General features: G+C 43.8%; 1 protein-coding gene across 6 annotated transcripts in view; it reads left to right on the top strand.

Annotated features, from left to right (window-relative positions):
* Nucleotides 1-12,809, top strand: part of OCA2 (OCA2 melanosomal transmembrane protein) — a 278,029-nt gene that overhangs the window by 258,004 nt on the left and 7,216 nt on the right. For all 6 annotated transcript variants that reach the window (XM_074363384.1, XM_074363383.1, XM_074363382.1 and 3 more), the window contains 6 exons: nucleotides 2,909-3,038; nucleotides 4,196-4,329; nucleotides 5,536-5,672; nucleotides 10,020-10,306; nucleotides 10,983-11,097; nucleotides 11,260-11,433. The gene's annotated coding sequence lies outside the window, so the exon portion shown is untranslated. The remainder of the gene's footprint in view (nucleotides 1-2,908; nucleotides 3,039-4,195; nucleotides 4,330-5,535; nucleotides 5,673-10,019; nucleotides 10,307-10,982; nucleotides 11,098-11,259; nucleotides 11,434-12,809) is intronic.

Here is a 12,809-nt window from a genome sequence, read left to right as displayed (position 1 = left end):
AGCTTTTTACTTCTACAAATATTGTGAAGTAAAGATCTCCATACATATTTGATTCATGGTGGTCCCCTTTAAGAATTAAATCATTCATATGTTAAGTGGCTGAAGTCTTCACGCTAAAAAAAATTGTGATATTTCTTCCCCCCAAAACGGGAAACTCAGATTTTCATTTTCACTAGCAAGGTTTGTATTTTTCCTCTTACAGTCTCATGAGAATGTCTTGTCTTTTTCATTGTGTTTCATTTCATTTCCTCATTTATAATAGATTCAATCATTTTGCTTTCATAGATGTTGCAGATACTTTCCCTAATACAGCTGCTCCACATTGAATTTGTTTATAGTCGACTTTCTATAAAACTTATGGTGATTTTAAGTACACAGATACTTTCATACCATCCCTCTGAAGAAGAGGTAAATTCCTGTCTTTCAGCATGGACTGGGCTTTAATGACTTCCTTTTAATGAATAGTATGTGATAAAGTGACAGCCCTATGGAGAGGCTTACATGGAAAGGAGCTGAGGCCTCCAGCCAACAGACATGTGTGAACTTTCATAGAAGTGGCTCTTTCAGCCCTAGTCAAGCCTTCTATGACCACAGCCCTGGCCGATGACTTGACACCAAAGCAAAGCCACCCGCCTAAGACACTCCCTAAAGCCTTGCCTTCAGAAATGTGTGAGATAATAAGTATTTGCTCATTTAAACTGTTAAATTTTGTGATCAATTTCTATACAACAGATAAGTAATATACAATTTTTAAACTTTTTATTTTGAAACACAGTGTATGTGCAAAGAAGTAAATGAAACATAGATATACAATTTAGCAAATTATTTTAATGCAAACGCGAATGCAATGGTTATGAAATAGAAAATTGCAGGTCCCCAGAAAGAATGTGCGTGTTCTTTCAAGTTCAAAACATCTTACTCCAGTTTGTATGCAATCATACTCTTGAATTTCATGGTAATCATTTATTTGCTTTGCCTTATGGTCATATCTCCTATGTTTACACCTCTGAGCAATACAATTTAGTTTTGCTTATTTTTGAGTTGTATATTAATAGGACCTATAGAATCATAGGTTTATTTTGTTATACCTTATTTCTTCTGTTCAACCTTCTGTAAGAGTCACCAGTGTTGCCCGTAGCTCTAGCTTGTTTGTCTGCATTACTGTAGAGTATTTCTGTTGTTTGATTCCACCGCAGCATATTTTTCCATTTTACCTGTTAAATATTTTCTAATTTGGGATGACTCTGCTTGCTTTTACAGTCCTGTTCATATTGTAATGGTTCACGTGTGCAAGAGCTTCTCAGTGATATATATCCCTAGGAGTGGTGATATCTTAAGATCTTGATTTCATTTTCCTCAAATCTATATCCCCAAATGGCTTAGTAATTGTATCTTTAATTTTTTTAAGGAAACTCCATACTGTTTTCCATAGTGGTTGCACCAGTTTATAGTCCCACCAATAGTGCGCAAATGTTCCCTGTTCTCCACATTTTCACCAACACTTGCTATTTCTTGTCTTTTTGTTGTTGTTGTTGTTGTTCTTTGTTTTCATTGAACTCAAAATAGCTAGTAACAAAAACATCTAAAAATATCTCCAACATTTAATTCTTCAGTTATTTTTGGTTGATGACATTTGATTATTTAGTTCCTGCTTGTTTCCATCATGGAGTAACAAGTCTATCAAAATATATCTGAGAGTTTGCAGCAAGCTTTAAACCTGTATACTTAGATCCTAACCCAAAACCATGATTTAGTTGTTAGTTTTAAATCTAAATTTTTTCTGCCACACAGAAGCTTATTAAACTAATAATCATAAATAAGCTAGCTATTAATTAGTTTTCAAGAAAATGCCCAAATACAGCACATACATACAGGTCACATATATCCTTTCGTCGTTTACTACTCATATAATATGAGTGTAAAATGTACAGTGGAGTTACATCATAAACACATTTAATTTACATTAATTCAATATGTCATGTCAGTGAAAAGGAAATAATGAGGAGTAAGGAAAATAACAATAAAGCCATGGCTAGAAGAAGCTGAAACAAGTTTCAGAGGCACAGTCAAGGAAATCAATACCTACTAAATGAACCCAGACTCTCTGACATACCGCTCTCTCGCGAGTGGTGAAATTCACAGCCCCAGTTTATTTCTTGTCTTTTCAATAATAGCCATTCTGACAGGTGGAGGTGATATGTCATTGTGGTTTTGATTTGCATTTTCCTGATGATTAGTGATGCCAATTATCTGTTAGTCATTTGTACGTCTTCTTGGGAAAAATATCTACTGAGGTTTTCTGTACAATTTTAAAATCAGATTGCTTTTATTTTGCTCTTGAATTGTATGAGTTCCTTATTTAATTTGATATTAACCCCTTATCTGATAGATGGTTTGCAAAGATATCCTTCCATTCCATAGGTTGCCTTTTCATTTTGTTGATTGTATCTTTTTTTTAACATTTTTTATTGATTTATAATCATTTTACAATGTTGTGTCAAATTCCAGTGTTCACAATTTTTCAGTCATTCATGGACATATACACACCCATTGTCACATTTTTTCCTCTGTGAGTTATAACATTTATTGTATCTTTTGTTGTGCATCATTCTTTTAGTCTATTGTAGCCCCACTTATTATTATTTTGCTTTTGGATGGAATTTCGCAGTTTTGGCCTCTTGACAGTTGAAATATCTTTTTAAGATCAGTACTTTAAGGCTTAAAATCCTTTTTATGATTTAAGGGGTCTCATTTACATTTAAAACGATACTCTAGGATACATTTTAAACTTTCACAGCGGGGCGTGTTTCCAGATCTTGGCAAAGGCCTCAAACAGAGAAAGAGCTTTTCCTAACAGATGAGTGAGCTGGAGAGAGCAAAGCTGACACTTATCCCTGTTTTACTCCAGACCAGGATAGGTGGACAGCAGAACAGTGTGGTCCTGCAGAAGCTGAAGCCTGACACTCCTTACACCATCACCCTGTTCTCCCTGTGTTGTGATGTGGAAGGAGGTCGGGTGACAGGAAGAGGCAAGACCAGTAAGTGAGCCTGGACTCCTGTGGCTGTTTTAGTAACCGTCATGGGGGTGGAATCTCATCTTCCACTGGAAACACTGGGGTGACACAGAGGTTTGCTAAACTTTTAAAATGCGTGTTAATAATGCTCTTTTTCTTTCTTTCTTTCTTTCTTTCTTTTTTTTTTTTTGTCTCTGTTGGGGGTGGGAGTAATTAGGTTTTATTTATTTTTTAGTGGAGGTACTGGGGATTGAACCCAGGACCTCGTGCACACACTAAGCATACACTGTAGCCCTGAGCTATACCCTCCCCCCAAAGATCTAAATTGCTTTTAATATCCTTACTGGAGTTATTTGTCTCTGGTCTTGGAGAATGGTGTTTATTACCTTCTAGGATAACACAGACAAATGAACAAACTATGCTCTGAGGCCAAGATACCTTGTGGAGGGATGAGATGTGTACCTGATGATCACATTTTTTTCCTTTATTCACTACTTCAGCAGGTATTTGTGGGTGCCTACTAAAGGGATCCTGTGTTCTAGGGTTCCCGGGACCCATCAATAAACCTGGGCTTCATGTGTGCTGGGTTGTTAGGGTTATGCGTGGTGTGCTTTCTGTGCATTTCTGAACCTTTGAATACCATGAGAAACCTCGATGTACGACCCTTCCACCAGCACTTTGAATGTTCGCTGGGAGCACACAGAGCAAAATCCTCATCAGTACAAGCTCTCCTATGCACCCACAGCAGGTGGTCTGGAGGAACTGGTCACTATTTCCTGTAGGGAAAAGTGTGTGTTAGTTTCAGCTGTAGATTGCAAAGTGAAGATCAAGCGTTAACTAGTGTACCATAGCGCCGAAGGAGTTCATGTTCCTTCTGTAGAACTTGACGGAGGGTAGTCGGTTGGGGCCTCAGTGCCTGGGTGATGGGGGCTTTTGGGGGACTGGGGCTGGGGGATCAGATCATTCCAGGGGCTTTTCAAGAAGGAGCTGGGCGTGTGCAGAGAGGCCTTCATCAACTCTTAGAACAGTTTGTATGGGGGCACATCCTTAGGTTCCAATAGTACAGAACCTGCTTCTTGACTTGGTTGTCAGTTAGTATTTTGAGTGTTTGGTTGTTCAAAGTATTATTTCTTATACAAGGTTTTCAAATCAAGTACTTTACATTTTATTAAAATCTTTAGGTGCCAATCCCTGGGAATACCAATGATGCTGTTCTTAGGAATCTGCAGCCAGATGTCCCAGACACCGTTACAGTGGTTCCCCTTTATCCTGAGGGCGATGGAGGGCGTACACCAGACACTGGAAGGACATGGAAGTAAGAAGGCAGACAAATTCAGCGTTTTCATGATGCATTTTGCTTTTTAGTATAGTGTAAAGTTTAAAGTAGAAAGAAAATTTGGGAAGTACATAATGATGGAATAAAAATGTAACAATTACACATAGTTTACCTTCCAACCCCCACCAGTTGTTAATATTTTAGTGTATGAAGTAAAAGTCACATTCTTCTTAAGTGGTAACTTAAGGATTTCTAAATGTGTTTACAGTTATCGGTGTTCTCTGTCACTGACAAAAGTTCATGAGCTTTGCTTTGTGCTCAATAAATTTGTACGAAGCAGTGTTTTGTCACTAGCTTTCAGTGTTGGTTGTTGAAATCTGCTGGTCGTGTTACTTGATAGCACGTTTCTCTGCTGATGAAGTGCTTTTTGGCATTGGAAATCTCTGTGCTTTCATTTGCTACTAACATGTTGAGAAACCAGTTTATAGTGGTTTTACAATTCTTTGTAGTATTGTTTAAAGGCTTCGGTGCATACCTCTAAATATTTTTTTTGGCTTAAAAATATACGTGCTGATGGCTCAAAGAAAGCAAGTATGGATGACATCTTTTGGCAAAAGATTAGTGGTCTAGAAAAATGATGTTATTGCTAAAGTGGAGTTTGGAGCTAATACATGGATTTAATTTGCATGTTTTTCTAAGTCCCTATTGGGGCAGTTAATTGAGAACTGAGTGTATCTTTGATTTCTCCCTGTGTTTGCCTTTTCTTTGAATCACAGAAGACGTTCAGTGTCTGTTGAATGAGAAGAAATGAATGATTGAAACCAGCTAATCTAGCTGCCCGGATTAGATGGGCGTCCTCCGTGTTGTCAGTTCTCATTTAGAGGCAGAGATGATAGAATCCTCTTGTCTCTCTTTCCATGACCTGTGCTGGAAAACTGAAGCTGCTTTTCCAGTTTCTCGCTCTTGCCCCTTGTCCCTTGTCCTTTTGTGGCCAACCCAGTATTACTACTTTTACTCCCTTGTTTTTATTGACAACAACTTAAGCTTCTGTAGAGACCAAGGCCCTAGCTGGCTGAGTTTGGCTAAATGTGGATTTGGAGAGTTTTCATGTGCTTTTGTGTGTAGATAATTCAAAGTTTAAGGAAGTCAGTATTTCTCCTACTACAGAGCAGAAGTTCAGGGTAAGTGATAGCTTGCCATGTGTAAACAGGCGTAAGAAATATGTGTTGCCTTTTCTTTTCTCAGTGGTGAGAGGACTGGCCAGAAACGTCCAAGTGTACAATCCACCGAACAGCGGGGACGTTGGCTGGACCCTGCCCCTGGCTGGTGCAGCAGCGCCACGTGTGTGTGCTCCCCTGGCTGGCATGAGGCCCCCGGAACCTGTAAGTACTGTTGTCAGCTCAGAGCTGGCAGAAGAATTTCGTAGATTTTACGGCGCCTCCTGCTGTGGTTGCTGGTGCAGGGCAGTAGATGAGTTGGTGTGGCCCTGGGTCACGTGCACACTCATTTCCTGATGAACTTAGCCTCATGTTTGTGTCATGCTTGGCAGCCTGTGAGAACGCAGGCCACAAACATGCCTGCGTACAGTGCTTAAGTGATTGCTTTTGATGAATTAAATCGTAAGGGTATCAACTGTAGGGTTAGTAAGCAAAAATGAATTTGGGGAAAATGCAAATTAGCTATATATGAGTTAAAAAACCCCAGTAGTAAATGCAAATCATTCATAGACCCTGTCAATATGGGCTTTCATTGTAACAGACACGTCTTTGTTAGGAACCTACCTGAAAGTTTGCCTTCATTGGCTCGTAACAGATTGCCAATCTGTCTTAGTACTATTCCATTTTCTAAGTAGATTAATAATACAGAGAGCAGAAATTACTAATTTGAGTAAGAAGAATATCAGAACATCTGAGAGAAAGTAAACTTACAAGACTTTACAAAAAGAAGCAGGGACCATGAACAAAGATAAACACAACTTGAGCCTGTCCGAATGTTGACTTGCATCCTGTGTGTGGCAGGACGTGTTCAGACAACACTGCTCTTATCCACTACCTGGAGTAGCTGTTTTAATAGAGAGATCTCTCCCCGAGAAGTGTATCTTAGGTGTACATGTCTCTAACATTTGGGATGCTTTGGGGTCACTATCATAAGCCCTGGATGTTGTATGTGAGAACCTTCCCCAGGAACCTAAATGGGAGGTTGTTGAAGTAGCTAAGGGTCAAGTGTGAGCTCACATTTAATGGAGAGGGAATTTATGAGAGTAAATTACATCCAGTGCTGTGGCCTGGGCAGGTCTCATGAGGTAGCGCAGAGGTTGACTTCTGCTGTGTCTGGGCTCAGCCCTTATTACAACTATAAACGTTATAATGGTGACTAATAAAAGACTCGGTAAGCATTTGGATTGTCGTCAGACAGAATTTGTCAGGTCCTCCCCTCTAGATTGTGGTGCCAGGAAACACACACACACGGGGCACTTGGAGCAGCTGATTCCAGACACACCCTATTCTGGGAACATCATTGCTCTCCACTCAGATGGAAGGGGAATCCCAGCCCCGCCCAGGGCCAAACACATGAGGCTGAAATCCTTTCCACCCAGTTCCCTTGTGACTCAGTGAGGAAGGCTGGACAGGTGGGTGGTGAGGGGGGTGCTGAAAGCTGCCTCCACCTTGCGCAGGTGAGGGAAGGGCTCACGCCTACTTCTGCCCGGTTTCCCCACGTTCACATTCAGGCTGAAGGCCCTGTGGGCTGAGTGTCACTGGGCCGTTTTCTTATCTGGGACCTTTGTTAAGGAGGTTCCTTCCCTTCTGCCCTGCAGTGGGTCTTCTCACCAACTGGGCACTTTTGAAATGGGAGGGCTTGGCCTCTCTGTTTCATTCAACAGGAATTGGTCAGAATAGTTGAAATCCCTTTCTCTCCCGGTCTGTACATTTAGGTTCCAACCTAGTCTCTGTCCCTAAAAGATCAGCATGTAACCATGGGTCTGAATGGAGCACTTTTTTTTTTTTAACATTTTTTTTATTGACTTATAGTTAGTTTACAATGTTGTGTCAATTTCCAGTGTTGAGCACAATTTTTCAGTTAATACATACACATACATATATTCATTGTCACATTTTTTTTCCTTGTGAGCTACCATAAGACCTTGTATGTATTTCCCTGTGCTATACAGTATAATCTTGTTTATCTATTCTACATGTGCCTGTCAGTATCTACAAATTTTGAACTCCCAGTCTGTCCTTTCCCACCCTCACCCCCTTGGCAACCACAAGTTTGTATTCTATGTCTATGAGTTACTGTTTTGTATTTATATTTTGGTTTTTTTTTTAGATTCCATATGTGAGTGATCTCATATGGTATTTTTCTTTCTCTTTCTGGCTTACTTCCCCAGGAGAGAGAGGGCAAGACCAGGAGAAGGCAGGCCCAGGTGTGGGCAGGCCAGGAGAGGGCAGGCCCAGGTGAGGGCAGGTCCAGGAGAGGGCAGTCCTAGTGGTGGGCAGACAAACCCGAGGGCAGACCCACGTGAGAGCAGCCTGAAGAGTCGGCAGACCCAGGAGAAGGCAGGCCCAGGAGAGGGAAGCCCCTGGAGATAGTGGGCAGGTCCAGGCAAGGGCAGGCCCAGGTGAGAGCAGGCACAGGAGAGGGCAGTTCAGGAGAGGGTAGGACCAGATGAGGGCAGGCAAAGGACAGGGCAGGCCCAGGTGAGGGGAAGCCCAGAAGATAGTGGGAAGGACCAGGAGCGAGCAGGCCAAGGAAAGGGCAGGCCCGGGAGAGGGCAGGACCAGCTTAGGTCAGGAACAGGAGAGGCTAAGCACAGGTGGGGGCAAGCCCAGAAGGCTGGTCCAAGTGAGGGTAGGTCCATGAGAGGGCAGGCCCAGGAGAGGGCAGGAACAGGAGAGGTCAGGCCCAAGTGACAGCATGTCCAGGTAAGGTCACAGCCAGGTCATGGCAGGCCTAGGAGAGGGCAGGTCCAGGAGAGGGTACAATCAGGAAAGGTCAGGTCCAGGAGAGGGCAGGCCCAGGGGAGGGCCGGCCCAGGAGAAGTCCTATTAAACTTCCAAGAGATGACGTTGAGAGGCAATGGGTATTTGAGTCTGGAATACAGGAGGGAGGTCTGGATTGGAAATAGCAGTTTGGAAGTTACCAACTTGTAGATAATACATAAAGCCCTAAGGCTGATGTGGGCGGCAGCAGAAAGTAGTAGAGGCCAGAAGACTGAGCCTCAGGGGTGCTGTGTGCCAGCATTCAGGAGCTGGGACTGAGAAGACCGGCCAGGGCCATGGGAGGAAACCGGAGTAGCCTGAGACCCGGGAAGCCCCGTGAAGAAAGGGCTTCAGGAAGTCAGGGAGAGCAGCGGTGGGAAGTGTGGCTGCCAGGCCGTGCGAGGAGAGGACTGAGAGCTCCCCGTGGAGTCAGCACCTGGTGGGTGGTGGGTGACCCTGTCGTGAGCACTTGCAGCGAGTGGACACACTTGGCTTGGATGGAAAATGAGAGGAATCAGAGGCAGCGAATGGGAACAGCTCCTTTGCAGGGGCAGGAGGCATGTGTGCTGGAGAACAGAGAAATGGGGCCGCAGCTGGAGGGTGAACGCATCTTTTTTTAATAAGATGAGGGCAATAACAGTGTATGCTAATAGAAAAGGTAGATTAAATGGGGAAGTTTGTAACACCACATTCCCTTAGGTCACGGGAGTTGCAGGTGAGGGCAGGTGGGGGGCACAGAAATGCCCCTGAGAGTCAGCTTCAAAACACTTGCCAGGTCCAGTGCACTCAAGACCAGCTCCCAGGAGTGTCAGCCACTTAGGAACTCTACCGCCCCCTGCAGTTTTGATCCTGGCAGGGCCAGAAGCCATGATTAGCCAGCTGGGGGAGGAAGGATGGAGTTAGGCAGGAAGAAGAGGCCTGCCCTGCCTTCCCCCCGTCCTGCAAGTGGTCAGCCAGCAGCATGGCCTCGCTGAGTAACTGACGTGGTGTTTTCATAGTTACGTGGTTAAAAAGTTCTCAAATGTTATACCATGCTCCCACATAAATCTTGGATTGATTGAAGATTTAATTGGTGGAAACAAAAGCAAAAAATAAAGTGAAGAAAGCGTGTAAACATAAGGCAGAGCCACAGAGCAGGGTCAGCAGACATGAGGAAACACATTTTCATTTCATCTGGAGAGCGTGTATTGGTTTCTCAAGTTTGTACTTAATGATGCATATTGCCACAATCTCTGAAACCATGAAAACAGCTTTCTGCTGTTTGCATCTGCTAAATTCCCTGGAGACTGGCTGGGGCCCAGAGGGATGGGGAAAGGAATAAACAGGGATAAGGAGGTACAGAGACTTTTGTTGGGGAGCTCTCTGGGGGACTAGGCCTTCAGCATCCTGTGGTTCCACCCCACTCTAACCACAGTTGCATACAAACATGGCTTTCTCAGGGTCAAGCCTCACTTCTGGAAATGTCCCAAAACACTCAGCCACCTAGCACCAACATTTGAAAGGAATCCAAAATGGCCCATAAGCAATTGCAGAGATTTGAAATGCCTTAGGCTCCCAAGTGCACACCAGGCACACTGGGCCTCTGGGTCTCTGTGCACACTCACAGGGACACTGGCTCTGGAGGGACAGTTGAGGGACAGTTGAGGGTCAGTGCTGTTGCTAGGCTACGACTGTTCCGGACCAAACATTCCGAGCCGTTGAGCTTTTCAGCCAAGGTGTGGCAGCGAGACCTCTGTGGCTCTTCTGCAGCGCCAGCGCTGAGATTGGGAGGTGGCAAGAGACCAGGAGGGAAGTGAGCGGTGTCGGAAGGCGATAAGCCAGATGAAGAAGAGACTCACTGAGTTCGCGAGCTGTGTGGGCTTCAGCATCCATCAGAGAGAGCGCAGGAATCATGAGAACCCCGTGCCTGGGTATCATGTCCGTAAGCGCGAACTAACTCCGTTCCACAAAGCCGCATATTTTGGTCACCTGGACACAGCGGAGGTGTTGCTGTTATATAACGAAAATGTTGTAGACAGCAGAGACAGGAAGAACAGGTAACAGCGGCGGGGCGGGGCGGGGCAGGCCTGGGACAAGCTGCCAACTATGGTTTTAAGACATGAATTTTAAATTGCCTTCCCATGTCAGAGATGTTGAAGAGTGAGAAAATGAGCATGTTAGAATCATTGAAGTACAGTGTTCTCTCTCATCCTTGCAGCAGCAAAGTAGATACATTATCACTTTACTTAATTGAAATGTTGTTTTTGTAAAATAGTAACGGTAACAATTATAACATTATCTAACAATTATTGAGCTGTTATTTTGTGCAAGGAACTGCCAGACACTTTGCATAGCTTTTCATTTAAGCATCACAGCGGCGTCCTGTAAGATAACTACTACTTCATGCTCATTTTGTTGATGAGGAAATTGAGGCACAGACAGGCTAAGTGAGAGCTAATAAGGGACAGTGTTAAAGTAGAAGTCAGACCCAAGGTGAGCTGAATCTCAACGGCATGCCCTTTCTATTCAAACAGGTGGTTCTTCCATTAATGTGGTGAGTAATAAGAGCTAATAAATATTGTTCTTTCCCCATAGAAAGAACTAAGATAAGAAGACTAAATGTCAGTTTTAAAGGGGTAGGAATAGCATGCTGTTGAATGTTTACAATTACACGAGTAACTGTACCTTTGAACTAGTACGCTCTAATTTCCTAAAAAGTCCTCATGTTCGCAGGACTGCCCTACACTTGGCCTGCACCACCGGCCAGTCATCAGTGGTGGCTCTCCTCATACATTGGGATTGTAATCTGAATGCTCGTGACAAGGAAGGCAAGACAGCTCTCATCAAGGTGTGTAGCAGCCAACCATGTCCACGTGAGATGGATTCGATGTAATTACTTAGAATAAAAGTGAATTTATCTGTTTTAAATATAACGAACTAATGGAACTTGAGGAATGTTAACTTGGAATGCCTAGCACTTACAGTCTGTTTCTTGGCGTGATACCAACAGGCTGTACAATGCCAGAAAGAAGTATGTGTCACTGTCCTGCTGGAATACAGAGCTGACCCAAATCTTGAGGACAACTGTCAAAACACTGCTCTGCATTACGCCGTCTTGGCTGGAGATATATCAATTGCAGCAAAGCTGCTCCGCTATAATGCAAATATCGAGGCGACAGACAAGGTATAGCTCAACTGACTTTATTTACAAGATATTTGAAATACAGGGTCTTTTCTAGCTACAGGTGTTTTATTTATAGTAATATGTATACTGAATACAGTACATCAAGCCCTGTTATCATGGAAACAACTCCAAAGCCAAGGCCAGAGGCTAGAGGTAGTGCCCACAGAAAGGGCAGAGCTCTGTCTCCCAGCCGCACTTGTACCCCAGAAGGAACAACGTCCCATTAGGAAGTGCCTGGGAGTGGGTGGTAGGCTCAGAGCCTAGAGAAGATGAAGGCTTGCGGGGAGTGAAGTGATGGCAAGGGCTGGGTGCCTGCCTGGGGGTGGGTGGGAGGAGGAAGGAGCCCAGTACCCGGCAGGGGGAGCTGGGTGACTGCACCTGGGCAGGGGAGGCGGCAAACTGCAGGCCCTGAGCACCCCAGGATCCCAGGTTCTAGAATCTGGGCAAGTGAGGTCAGGTCATGTTTGACAGCCAGCAGGGGCATTCACCTGTGCTGGCGGCCACATGGCCCTCCACGTACACCTTCACCTTGGGGTCTTCCATGCTCAGCCGGGTGCAGCTCCCCTGCGGGGCTGTGGCTGTAGGTGGGGAGCAAGTGATGGCGCAGCTGGTCCTCCTGCTTTTCCTCCTGGCTCTCCCCTGAAGATTTGGATTGAATAAGTCTACTCAGGTCTGGACACAGTATTTAGAAATACTTCCCTGAGATTCTGATACAACCCTTGGTTAAGGACTATTGAATGGATACATGTAATACATGTAAATTCACAGATCTCAAAAATAAGACATCTCTGGAAGATCGGGAGTTTGATAGATGCTGCTTCTTTCAGTGCTCTCCTTTCCAGCTGTGTTAGCCTGACTTACCCGTCTCTTCCTCTGTGATTGAGGAGTTTATTGGTAATATTACTGGCAGTATCTGTTGCCTTGAAGAATAGCTCCTTTTCCCTTCTAACCACTGATCATTCAGTGGCACTCAGACAGTCTTAGAAACTTAGTTGTGGTGAGTGATTCAGTAAGTAGAGTCGGACCCTTTAAAGATTTTGCACCTTTTGTTCCCATCCAGGTCATTAGGTCAGTAGGTTTTTTTTTTTTTTTAACATTTTTTATTGATTTATGATCATTTTACAATGTTGTGTCAAATTCCAGTGTTCAGCACAATTTTTCAGTCATTCATGGACATGTACACACTCACTGTCACATTTTTTTCTCTGTGAGTTATCATAACATTTTGTGTATATTTCCCTGTGCTATACAGTGTAATCTTGTTTATCTATTCTACAATTTTGAAATCCCAGTCTATCCTTTCCCACCCTCCACCCCCCTGGCAACCACAAGTCTGTATTCTCTGTCTATGAGTCTGTTTCTGTCCTGTATTTACA

The sequence above is a fragment of the Camelus bactrianus genome, chromosome 5 (genome assembly GCF_048773025.1).
Source record: "Camelus bactrianus isolate YW-2024 breed Bactrian camel chromosome 5, ASM4877302v1, whole genome shotgun sequence".
In the NCBI taxonomy this organism is placed as follows: domain Eukaryota; kingdom Metazoa; phylum Chordata; class Mammalia; order Artiodactyla; family Camelidae; genus Camelus; species Camelus bactrianus.
Note: the sequence above shows the minus strand (reverse complement) of the source record. Positions and strands in the feature narration are given on the sequence as shown.